A 12,319-nucleotide genomic window follows, 5' to 3' on the forward strand; every position below is an offset into this window, starting at 1 on the left:
TCTGCAATGTCTAATCTGTTTTAATCCCATCCAGTGTGCTTATCTCAGATATTGTATAATAAATATCAAAGCATTTTCACAGAATTTCAGTTTGTATCAAATTCTCCATGTCTCTACTGATCATATGTGATCTTCCCTCCAACTTCTTGAACACATTGAAGATATAATAACTATTTAAATGCCTCTGTCCCCTAATTCTATCATCTGTGTCATTGATGCATCAGTTTCAATGGATTGATTTCTCCCTCTGATTACGCCTCAACTTTTCCTGTTGCTTTGGATGCCCAGTAATCTAGATTGGATGCCAGACACTGTGAGTTTTGCCTTGTTGAGTGCTACGTGTTTTTATATTACTAGGGCTATTCTTGAACTCTATTCTGGAGCACAGCTAAATTACTTGGAGATGGTTCAGTCCTTTCAAGTTTGCTTTTAAGGTTTGTTGGGCAGACCCAGAGAGAATATGGTCCAGGTCTTATCTCACCACACCACCAAGGCAAACACTTCTGGGTGCTCTGCTGGGGCTCCATGAATTATGCCTCTTTTGCTCTGGCCCCATGTGATCTCTGGAAAATATTTACTTTCATCCTCTTGGGTGGTTCTTTTACTGGCTTTGGAGTTTCTTCACACACCCTTGCCAATAGATTGTCAGCCAGAGCCTCAAGGGAGACTCTGCATATTTCTGGGTGCTTTCTCCATAGGGGTCCCTCCTCTCCTGTTAACCCTAGCCACCTTGGCCTCCCCAGACTCTCACCTCTGTCTCTTCAACTCAGGGAGACCACCAGGATCTGCCTGGGTTTCCTTCTCTGCCCTACTGCTTGGAAACCCTCCTACAGGGCTGGGGCAATTGTTAAGGCCCTCCTGGTTGATTTCTCTTGTCTCAAGAATCGCTATCCTTTACTACCTGGTATCCAAGGTCTTTCAAATTCTTGTTTCATATACATTGTCTTTGTTTCCAGTTATTTCAGGCAACATGGTAAGTCTGGTCCTTGTTACTCCACCTTGTCTGCTCTATTTTTAAAATCTTTCCCTTAAACCAAAACCTACAAGGTTCAAGTGCCTCTCCTTTAGAGCTTCTTCTCTGTCTAATTTAGCAGCTAATCTAAGCAAGCAGCCCGAGTTTGTGATTAAGAGAATAAACATTGAAGTTGCACAGGGTAAAGTTTGATATTTCTTCCTTCTTATGGTCTGACCTTAAACAAGTTACTTACCCTCTTCAAGCCCCAGTCTCCTCATTCATAATCAGGGGGAATAACTTGAGGGTTAATTTTATGTGTCAACCTGGCTACAGTGCTCAGTTGTTTGGTCAAACATTAGCCTAGATGTTGTTGTGAAGATATTTTGTAAATATGATTAACACTTACAGTCAGTTGACTTTAAAGGGAGATTACTCTTGAGAATGTGGGTGGGCCTCATCCAATCAGTTGAAGCAAAAACTGAGGTTTCTGAGAGAAGAAGGAATCTACCTCAAGACCCTAACACACAAATCTTGCCAGAGTTTCTACCCTGCCAGCCCACCCTGTGGATTCTGGACTCAACACTGCAGCTTAACTCTTGCCTGAGTTTTGTAAATGTTGTACTTGCCAGTCTGCACAATCACATGAGCCAGTTCTTTAAATGACCCTCTCTAAACATGACACCTGTTATGACCAGCTGTTTTTTTCCTCTTTCCCTTAATCCCCCTACTATGCATTTGTTTTTCAAATAAACATTGCCAACAGCTTTGGTGTGTGTGATTTCCCTTTACAGAGGGTGATCTTTCGTAAGCTGCAATGTACAAGGTGATCTTTTAGAATGAAATACGTCTCTTCAAGTACGTCAATTCAGATATTGAACAAATACACGCATGCAGGTTCAACAGTGGAGGACTACGGAGTAAGTGTTGGATGACATTTATTGCCACAAACTTCGGGTGTTTGCACTGACTTTCTGTGCAGGGCTGCCCTAAATTCTCTCCCACTCCACCTCTTCCCTTCACAGAAGCCAACTCTGGGGCTAAGTGGAAAGACTTGGGTGTCAGAGCCAGGAAACTGAAGTTGGGGGAACCCAAAGCCATGGCAGAGCGATGTTAGATGGATACTGAAGAAAAGATCGAACCCCCCATTTTTATACTGAAAAATCCAGGGCAACCAATACTCCTCAGTCTGACTTAAGGTGTAACAGCTCTGACTTCCCACCTGCAGGCCCTGGGGGAGTAAGACAGTAAGAGAGGCACCTTTAAATGAGGTGAACATCCTTTCTCTGGAAATATTTGAGTTTCTTCCTCTGACAGTATCATTTACACCATCACCATAGCATTAAAAGCTGGTATTTCTGGCAATATGTTTTCACTATTAAGTGTCTCTGCAGAGACCAGGAAGTGGGACTTTAAGCAGAACATCTGTGTGGACCTTCACTCTATCCACCTATTTGCTCGGGTAGATGTACGTATTCCTTCAGTTATAGAAATAGTGACAAATAATGGAGGAACCCTCGCCACTTTCTGCAGAGGGATTTAAGCAACAGGAGAAAAGGCATCTTCCTAAACACGTATAATTTACTGCAAAAGGGGGAATAAACGGAGAATAATGATAGGAAAGTATTAGATATTTTAGCTTATCCAATGTTTTTTTTCTTTCTGCAGCGGAGTTCGGAAATTGAAATGTTTAAACCAAAGCAGTTGACGCCTTAAGCCCTACGGTATATGTGACTTGTACTCTGACATGTGACTCTCTTCGTCACATAAAAATTTCAATTTCTTGCTTTGGAAAGAGAGAAGAGACACTCAGACTCTGAGGATGAATTTTGAAATGGTGCCTGATTTATTCATTTAATCTTTGTGCTTTGATTCATGCTACAAAACTGGTACAAAACCACACTAAATGAGGCATTGTAGAATAAATTTAACATTGAAAGCTCTGGTGGAGGGAACTCCACCGTAGATCATTTGGTAAATCTCATTTCTCTGAAACTTTAGGTCTTCTTTATGCTTTTATTGGCTTTTGCTTGCCAGTTTTTAGTCTCCATAGTTGAATCATTGTGACCGTGAAACAGCAAGCCACAGCTCATGCAAAAGCATATAAAAGAGGACTAGATTAATTTTGAAATTATAGACATTGCAGGAAACAGTAAAGTTAACACACCTGGTATAAAACATACTTGGACCGCTTTCATATTTAATGGAAAATATATTCCACTGAGTGGTAACACTAAACAACTTTACCTAGAAATCCATTAATAGTTTTGCAGCTTATTGGAAGGTTGAGATTTTACTATTTCCACTCGAGCCGAGCATTATATGAAAATGCTTATAAATCTCAACAACTAACCCTGAAGTCCTGCCAAATTACTTTTTTCCCTCTAATCAGGGGAAGGTACCATTAAATGAAAATATGAACATTTCAAGAACATCTCCAGAGACGTTTCAAATTGCTTAGGCATTAAATCAGCTACTATTAGGTGGATCTGTGACCACAATGAGGAGGATGCTCTGAAGAGGAGGAAATATTTAAAGGGCCAGTGGATCAGGGGACACACCGTGGGTTTGTAATATGGAGCAGTAAACCATTAGGGTCTCACTTCAGGGAGACACAGCTCAGCAATTTCCTCTGAACTGAACTTCGGTTGTTCAACAAAACCAGATATTACCCTCTATGAAGAAATAACCTCGTAAACAGAGATGCGGACTTTGGTTTCCCCCCTCCTCCCTGTGAAACTTCTCTGGAATTTCCTGCTTCTTTTATGTAAGAGATTTTTTTTTTCCATCGTTCTCCTCAGGCTGATGGGTTGTATCATATTTGAACATGCCTTTTTCTTTCAAAATATCAGATTAAAAAATTCTCAGCCTTATGTTGTCTCATAAAGATTAGGCTCTGATTAAAACCAGACCCCACGGGTAGGACCCGCTTTCATTTTTTTTTTCGTGAAACGCAAACAAGAGAAATGTTAATGAAAACATTCCACTTCCCACCAGAGACGCTGGCAATGGTAATCTAGGTATTACCCTATCTGCAAATATGCATCCAGCACGCAGGGCCCGCATGGAAGTATTTTAAAGGCTTAACGCAAGATTTTCATATTAAGAATGGAATGTAGCATCTTTTGATTCCTACTAACCTCTTTTTGAAGGAAGGCATCTTTTCAAGTGGTCTGGGTACTGACCTGAGACTGCCAACAGGTATCCTGCAAGATAATGAGCTCGCCTGTTTCCCTTTCTCAGTGCTTTTTAAAGGTGGGAGGACAACACGCAAAGGTCCCTGTGAAAGGATGTTCCGGGCAGCGTTGTTTACCACAGCTGCCAACCGCACACAGCCGGTCGCCCGGCAAGAGGGGGCTTTGAGAGGGATGCTTGTGGACGGGTTAAGAGCAGAGGAGCTGCCGACAAGCTTCCTGGTTAGGGATTCCGGGGTCACCACTTAACCAGTCCTGGGACAAGTTATTTAAACCTTAGGTTTCTCATCTGTAAAATAGGAATGATAATAGTGGCTAATTCTTAAAGTTGAAGTGAAGCATGCAATGTCAGTTGTTAGTACCCCAAGCACCGAGAACAGCACCTGGTACATAATAGCTTCTCCACAAACATGTGCTGAATAAATACCAAGAGTTTGCAAGAGTGCCCAGCATGTAGTCGGCACCCAGAGGGCAGCTATGGTATGATCTCTGCATATAATAGAATAGTAGACAGTAATTTTAAACCCATACGGATCACTATGTAAAAATAAATCTAAAAAAATTTAAATACAATATAAATGAAAAAGTATAAGATGCTACAGTTTGAAAATGGCCAAAAGGTACATATATATGCATATTTTTCTATGGACACAGTTGCACACACAGGACCATCTCTGGAAGCATCCGCAGGCACTGGTATGCTTGTGGTCCTTGGCACACTGTTTTGGATTGTTTGACTTTGCATGTGTGGCAGATTGGCTTTTTGGGAAGCAGATTTTGAGCTGAGATGCGTGTGCAAAACATTTACGAGGGAGTGTTCTTGTGGAGGGGCGGGTGGAGGAGCAGGACTGAGCAGAGAGAGCAGTTATCTGCAGTGGATTCCCAGCCAAGCCAGCCCCTGGGGAGTCTGAAACCAGATGGCCCCTCGGAGCTGTCCCAAGATGGGAGGAGAGGCCCAGCCTTCACACCCCCACTCATCAGTCCCTGGATGCGGGCTGGTCCTGCGAGGGGGTGGGTAGTTTCTTTCAGTTGAGGCAGTCCCCACATAAGGTAAGCACCTTCCCAGCAGCTGTGGGGAGACCCTCCTTTTTGAAGGGGAGTTGGGCAGCAGGGGACGGTCTCCACATCATTGTTTGTTCTTCCAATAAATGAACGACAAGAGACATTGCCAAGATGGTGGAGACCAAGGGCGACCAGCTCATCCTCTCCAGGAGCACGCCAACAATTACGCCCGTGTGCGGAACAGTTCGCACAGGATGCCTGCTGAACTTCGGCAGAATCTCTCTTACTTTGAAATACAAGAAGAATCCTCACAAAAACGGATAAACAGCAGGGTCCTTCCATCTAGCACAGGGAACTATATTCAATATCTTGCAGTAACCTATAATGAAAAAGAATATGAAAACAAATATATGTATGTGCACATGTGACTGAAACATGATGCTGTACAGCAGAAGCTGACACAGCACTGTAAACTGACTATACTTCAACAAAAAAAAAATTAAAAAAATAAGTGAATGACATAGCTATCAAGGACTGACTTTTCAGTCACAATAGTTTGCTATCTACCCTCCCCCACACGAAGGATTTCCCACACCACCCTGCCAAAAGTACAGAAGTTTTAACAGTTTGTTGAGGGGTGGTTTAAGAGGTGCTTCCTGGAGAAATTATTTGCCTACGCCTTAATAGTTTACTCAGTAATTGTTTATTACTAATCAATAATTCAGGTACATATGAATTGGCCAGTGGAGAACAAGACACTGAAATTGTTCAACAGTTCAGACCTCATTAATCTCAGCAGGAGTTTAGGGTGATTCTCCTGACAACCAAAGGAGCATGAATATGATGCAGAGCCAGTGTTCCCCAAAACAGGATGTGGGTGCTCCGGGGGCACAAAAGGCACCCACTGGCCCTCTCTTCACAGCAAGGCCATTTGCTATGGAAAGGGAATTTAAGAACTTTTACATACACGCATTTTTGTCTTTACAAAGGAAAAGCAAGGAAGAAATAAAGTTTCCCCGATGTATAACAAACATATAGAGATTCAGTCCTCAAGCCAGACTACCTCATTTCCAGGCCAGCAGAAGAGAGACCCCTAATTCCACAACAGGAAAGAGATGTGCAGAGACACCCTGGCTTGCAGCGTCCAGTCACACTGCAGCGAGCTCGTTCTTGGTGAACTGGAACGCCCAATAGTGAGCTTCACAAAGCTGTTATGTGGTGTTGACTGTTGACTATTTTGGTAACACGGTGCCCTGGATTGGGTCCTGGAACAGAAAAAAAGACAATTATGGAAGAATTGGAGAAATTTAAATTCTCTAATTAATAATGCTTTCATAATGTTACTTTCTTAGTTTTGATAAATATATTGTGGTCACAAAAGATGTTAACATTAGGGACAGGTGCAGGAAGGGCATATGGAAATTCTTTGTTCTATCTTAACAATGTAAATATAATTAACACTGCTGTATGTTAACATATGGGTTGTCAAGAGTAAATCCTAAGAGTTCTCATCACAAGGAGAAATATTTTTCTATTTCTTTTATTTTGTGTCTATATGAGACGATGGATGGTCACTAAACTTACTGCGATAATCATCTCATGATGTAAGTCAAATCGTTATGCTTTACACCTTAAACTCATATAGTCATGATGTCAATTACATCGCAACAAAACTGGGAGGAAAAATAAAGACAGAAAGAAAAAAATAAGAAGTGGAGGTGGATGGTATCCATATAAGGATGACCACTCATGGAGTGACAGCTTTGACAGAATTAAAAAAGAAAGGACACTGGGGGAAACACACCGACTCAGTCCCTCTCTCCCGTGACATCCACCGGCTGCACCCGTCACAAGGACGTCATTGCACCAAAAATGCTGAACCAGAAATCCACACAATGTTCCAAGACGTCATCGATGTGATTATTTGAAAACTAGAAATAGAATCTTAATGTGATCGGAGAATGTTCACTAAAATCTTTTGTGCCCATGGTATGCTATAAGTTCTCTTATGGCAAAAAACTTAAATGTGTGTTTATTATCCTTTTACAAACACAAATGTTCCAAGTGTGGTTACAAGGGGCTGCAGACTGTGGTTACAAGGGGCTGCAGTCTGGCAGACATTTTAAAAAATTAAATATGCTTAATCTGTCTATGTCAGAAAATGGTGTTAAAATAGAGAAAGTAATAACTTTTGAAAGAAATTCATGCTCTGGAAAGAGCATTTTGAAAATCGGTGTTTGGGAACGTTTCTGATTTATGTGGCTTTTATTGCCACAAATAACGTAAAAATTCCTATCTGCACACATCACAATTCTGGAAACAGAATTTTCTAACCTGCCCCCAATTTTTCCAAATGAAGAATTTTATCATGTTTTGAGTATGTTTGTTAGAAATATAAAAAATGTCACAGTTTCTAATTAATGGGAGACCACATCCATCTGATAGTCATAAAATTGGAAACTTACTAGCCCATAAGAAACCTTGGAATAATTAGCGGAGGGCATTAAAAAAATCAGTATCATAATTTACTGAGTACAGTAAAATACAGCACTTTTCCCACTTAAATCTACATTATCTTTGTGAAGCATATTTTCATTTATTATGACTAAGTAATATAATATAATGAACTTAAAACCATCATCACAATTTGTTTTTCATCTGGTTAGGTCACAAAGTGTTAAACCAAAATTTTCACTAATCAAATTTGATTTTTTTTTAATTAAAAAAATTCTTTTTCCCCTTAACAGACGCATGCAGGATTGAACCTAGGACCTCGAGCACATCGAGCACATGCTCTACCACTGAGCTATACCCTCCAACCGCTACTAATCAAATTTTTAAAAACTTATTTCAGGGGGGAGGGTAGAGCTCAGTGGTAGAGTGTGTGCATACTACGCACAAGGTCCTGGGTTCAATCCCCAGCACCTCCATTAAAAAGTAAATAAACCTAAAAATGAAATAAATTAAAAAAAACTTTTCAACTTTTCCCCTTTAAAAACATCTATTTTTTTAAATATCAGAAATTTATTCATAATATGTTCATACTAAAGCACAATATAGTCTATAAATATAGATACTAATATTAAATATTCTTTTAATATTAAATATTCTTGAAGTGCATATATCAGAAGCACATGCGCAGAACTGTTTTACTGATAGGGATACACCGTTTTGTACAGAGGATTAATCAGAAATGGCAAAGAAAATGGGTTGGTTTAGTCCTTTATAAAGTCTATTAGAGAAGAAAAATGTTCCCCGCCATACACGTAACACACCAATTCCAAGTGTGCGCTGATCCTCCTGTGCCGAGTGAACACAATTGGAAAACTAATTATCTAATCGTTTTTACAATTGTTTGGCAATGTCATCTATTTGCCTTTGGTTAAAAGTCACATTTGTGGAGCACAGTCCCAGAGATTCTGATTCGGCAGGAGAACCAGTGTCGGCCCAGGAATCTGGACTGTCAGCAAGCACCCCGTGCCATTAGGAAGTAATCCCTCACGTGGACGATGAGGACAGTAAGATCCTTAACAGAGAGTTAAGTGACTTGCCAGTGGCTCCCTAGCCAGGGCCAGGACTAGGGCCATCCAGACTCATGTCTTCCCCATCCAGTGCGCCTCTTTGGGTTTGTCCTGCTCCCAAAGTGACAATCGGATGCTGGCCCAGTTTGCTATTTGCAGACTGGAGGAGAGCAACTGATTCTAGGCTTCAGCTCAAAATCACTCTTCGCTTACAAAATATCCTTTGAATATTCTGGCGAGACTAATGGCCACAGAGCTTTCTGAGCTAAAGACAAAAGGGCATCGTTGGGTTGGCTGGCGTCGCCATGTTGCTAGGCGAGCCTCTGCGATGGAATGTCCTGGGCAACGCGAGCCCCATTTCTCCCTACGGCGCTGCCTCTGTGCACAGGGAGAGAGAGGACACATCCTAGGGCCAAGGCCAGAGCATCTGGTGAAAGGGAAGATTTCCCTGGACTTTGTGAGCGAAGAATCAAAGACCAGCATGAAAGCCCCAAAATCACGATAGGGTCCTTACAATTTTAAGAAAGGGGCATATGTTAAAATTTCAAATATCAGGTTGCCTTGTGGTACCCAAACCTGCTCATTTCTTCTTGACGACAGTTTTAACACACAGCAGTAAAATGGGCCTGAAATGTATATGAATATGTTTTGTTGGAAATAGGCAACCACCTGGGCCCAAGTTTGACTCGCCGGCCCTGGGCACTCTCCAAGCCACAGGCAGTGCGGGGTGGGCTGTCAGCCCAAACCCCTTGACCATAGACCTGGTCGCCTCGCTGGCTGGTCAGGTCGCCAGCACAGAGGGAGAGGAGGGTGGAGGTTGCTGATGGACGGAACAGATGCTCCGAAGGTAACAAGGTGCTAAACTCTGCTGCAATGCAGAGCTCTGATCCATCTCTTCCAAGCCCCAGAAGTCCAAACGCCACGCACTTCCTTTCCTTTGTTATTCACATCCTAGAAAACATGCCTCCAGGTGTAATGTGTGCATATATATATGCAAGTATTTTCAGAGTGAGAGAAAACAGAAAGAATAAAAGGAGATTTTTGACTCACCAGCTAACATTTTTAAAATGTTTGAAAACTGTTCTGGGGAAAGCAATATAGCTCTTGCTTAGAAAATATAACACAGTTTAATGTTAAAATATCTCTGCAATTTTGGGGAGATGGAGAGAACTTGCGTTATCAACTCCCAAAGCTGAGAGAGGTGGCCATTTCTGGAGTCTTCCTGCACTTCCCCTGTGGCCACGCCTAAGGGCACAGCTGGGGGTTCCCACCCCTGCTTCTGAATTCTGAGCACGGGGCCAGGTGAGGGGAAGGGTATGTTGCTGAAGCTGGCTGTATCCTTGGGTGAAAATGAAAAAAAAAAAAAAAAAGCAGCCAGGGAGGATTCTGGGCTGGTTAGAATTAGAGGGAAAGCCGGGTGGGACTGCCTGCCCCAGGGAGGTGGAGTACAGCCCCCAGCCCTGCGCCTCCTGCCACCCTCCTGCAGGTAGTGATGCTCTGGCTGAGGGGGTGGAGATGCCTCCGGCAGAACTTGGACCCTCCTGCATCAGAAACTACTCACTAGGACGATCTGCCGTCATTTAGACCATTTTCCGTCCTGGCTGTCACCGGGAATGGTAATACTTATACGATCGCTGGGACCACAACTCAAGGTTGCGGGGTGGGGGGCTGGACCAGGTTGGGAGGGAGGCTCTGGCTCCCCCAGGTGCCTGAGGCCTGAGGGGATCAGTCTGTCCACACATCCCCTAACCCAACTGGCACAGAGGTTGGGAAGCCCTGGTTCAGCACTGGCTCCCTACTCCAGGAATGAAAGCCTTTGTCTCCCATCAAAACATCTGGAAGGACACCCTCTGAGTGAGCATCTTCTGGGCGGCTGCAAAGCCGTGGTGCTGGTCACATCCCGAGGAGCAGGCTGCCACGGGCTTTTCCTGCTGTGGGCCAGCAGGCGTGGTGCAGGGACTGAGGAAGGAGACCGTGGTCCCATGGGGGCTTGGGAAACCCCAGCAGGTGCCTGCCCTGCACCCACGGAGAAGGGAAGGGGCACCCTGGGGCCAGGGGAGGGGGCAACAGGCAGCGCCTCATGCTACCTCACCTACATCCCAAAATTGGGATCCAGAAGAAGTGGGTTTTAAGTTCTCAGCCCAGACCTCGCTGTGCCTCTCCCGTGGTCCTGCAGCCGCCTCCCTCGGGCCATCTGTCCTCTGCCTGCTTCCAAGGAATCAGGCCACAGCCAAGGAGCATTTGGGAAGGCACGTGGTCAGATGTGTATCTGATAACAAGGAAATGGAGGAAGATCGGTGGGCCCATTCACAGAGGGAGAACCCAGCAAATCCTCCACCAGGGCGGTCATCTTTCCTTGTATATTGCTCGGCAGAGAGGAAGTCCTTCCAGTGGCATGCTGCAAGTAATGGCCCATTTACCAAAACCTATGGAATTAGGGGCGTTTTGTGTACATAACATGGAACAATTTTCATTTTTGATTGTTTTAGTTAATCTCTGCCCAACTAAACAATAACATTCTCTTCTCATTTCCAGAGTCTTATCAATGTGAAGCATACTTCATTAGACTTTTTTTTTTTTTTTCACCTGTAGTCTTTACTGAGTCTCCAAATCACGGTGCAGGTGCTCATGACCCTGTGTCACAGCGGCAGACAGACGCCCAGAGCCCAAAGACTGCTCCCAAAGGTTTCGGACCGAGTTCCTCAGAAACACCTTCTTTGCGGTTGGGCTCAGCTGATCTTTGGCATCAGATGCTGTTTCTTACCTCCTAATGGTGTCCCTATCATTTCAAATAAAACCTCAATGACTTCCGGATTCCATGATAAACAAGACCCTGCCGGGGCTGGGCTGCAGCTGAGCCGGGATGGCTAGAAAGACCCAGAAGCGGAGAGGCAGAGATTTAGCCGGCAGAGCCTACCACTCACAGGGGCCCGGGAAGGTGGGGGCAGGCGGGCGCAGGGCTCTGGGTGGGAGAAGCAGAGGCCAGGAGCCTTGGCATCTGTCCTGAGAGGCAGGACCACAAGTCCAGGAAGTCAGAGAGCGCAGGTGCAGCTGACTAGAAACCACAGGGCCCAAGGCGCAGGAAGGCGCCCAGACGCCTGGGAAGGCGTGCGGCCCCGCGAGTGAGCCGAGCTGGAGACGAATCCTGTTGCTCCCGCACGCCGCCCTCCGTGGCTAAGTCGATCCCACTCGAAGGCTAGTCGATCCCACTCGAAGGCTAGTCGATCCCACTCGGAGGCTGGCCGATCCGGGAGCCCGGCAGTCCCCACAGTCTGGATGGACCCATGGACTGCAGCTCCAGTCAGTGGCGCCGAGGGGCCACCCCGCAGGTCTTCAGTGATGGCCATGAGCATCCCATCCCCTGTGACTGCAAAGACGGCTGGATCACAGCAGACGTGAAACGCTACGTGAACAAAGTGGAGGAGACGGGATACAAGATGAAACTCGTGCAGGTAAGGAAGATGCGATGCTTCTCATGGTGTCGGGGAAGCGAGCAGTGATCCAGCATGGTGACCTCTGGAGCAGAGATGAAAAACTCTCTTGTGTTTAGAGCAGGAAAGTGGGAATGATGGTTTTCTGAAGGCATGCTGGGATGGAGGGGTCTCACCTGGAGGCCCCCCGGGGCTGAGCTGGAGGCTGTGGGCGACCAC

At 44.6% G+C, this 12,319-nt stretch overlaps 1 long non-coding RNA gene across 2 annotated transcripts; it reads right to left on the reverse strand.

Moving 5' to 3' along the window:
- Positions 1–2,775: 2,775 nt before the first annotated feature.
- Positions 2,776–11,445, reverse strand: LOC116661489. Of its 2 annotated transcripts, XR_004317365.1 has the most exons (4): positions 11,256–11,445; positions 10,762–10,938; positions 6,212–6,413; positions 2,776–5,527 (listed from the first exon to the last, which is right to left on the reverse strand). It is a non-coding gene; the product is annotated as an uncharacterized LOC116661489 (long non-coding RNA). The 2 variants fall into 2 exon arrangements; XR_004317364.1 differs by lacking the exon at positions 11,256–11,445 and having other exon boundaries at positions 10,762–11,244.
- Positions 11,446–12,319: the final 874 nt, after the last annotated feature.

Source organism: Camelus ferus, chromosome 35 (genome assembly GCF_009834535.1).
Source record: "Camelus ferus isolate YT-003-E chromosome 35, BCGSAC_Cfer_1.0, whole genome shotgun sequence".
NCBI classification, from domain to species: Eukaryota; Metazoa; Chordata; class Mammalia; order Artiodactyla; family Camelidae; genus Camelus; species Camelus ferus.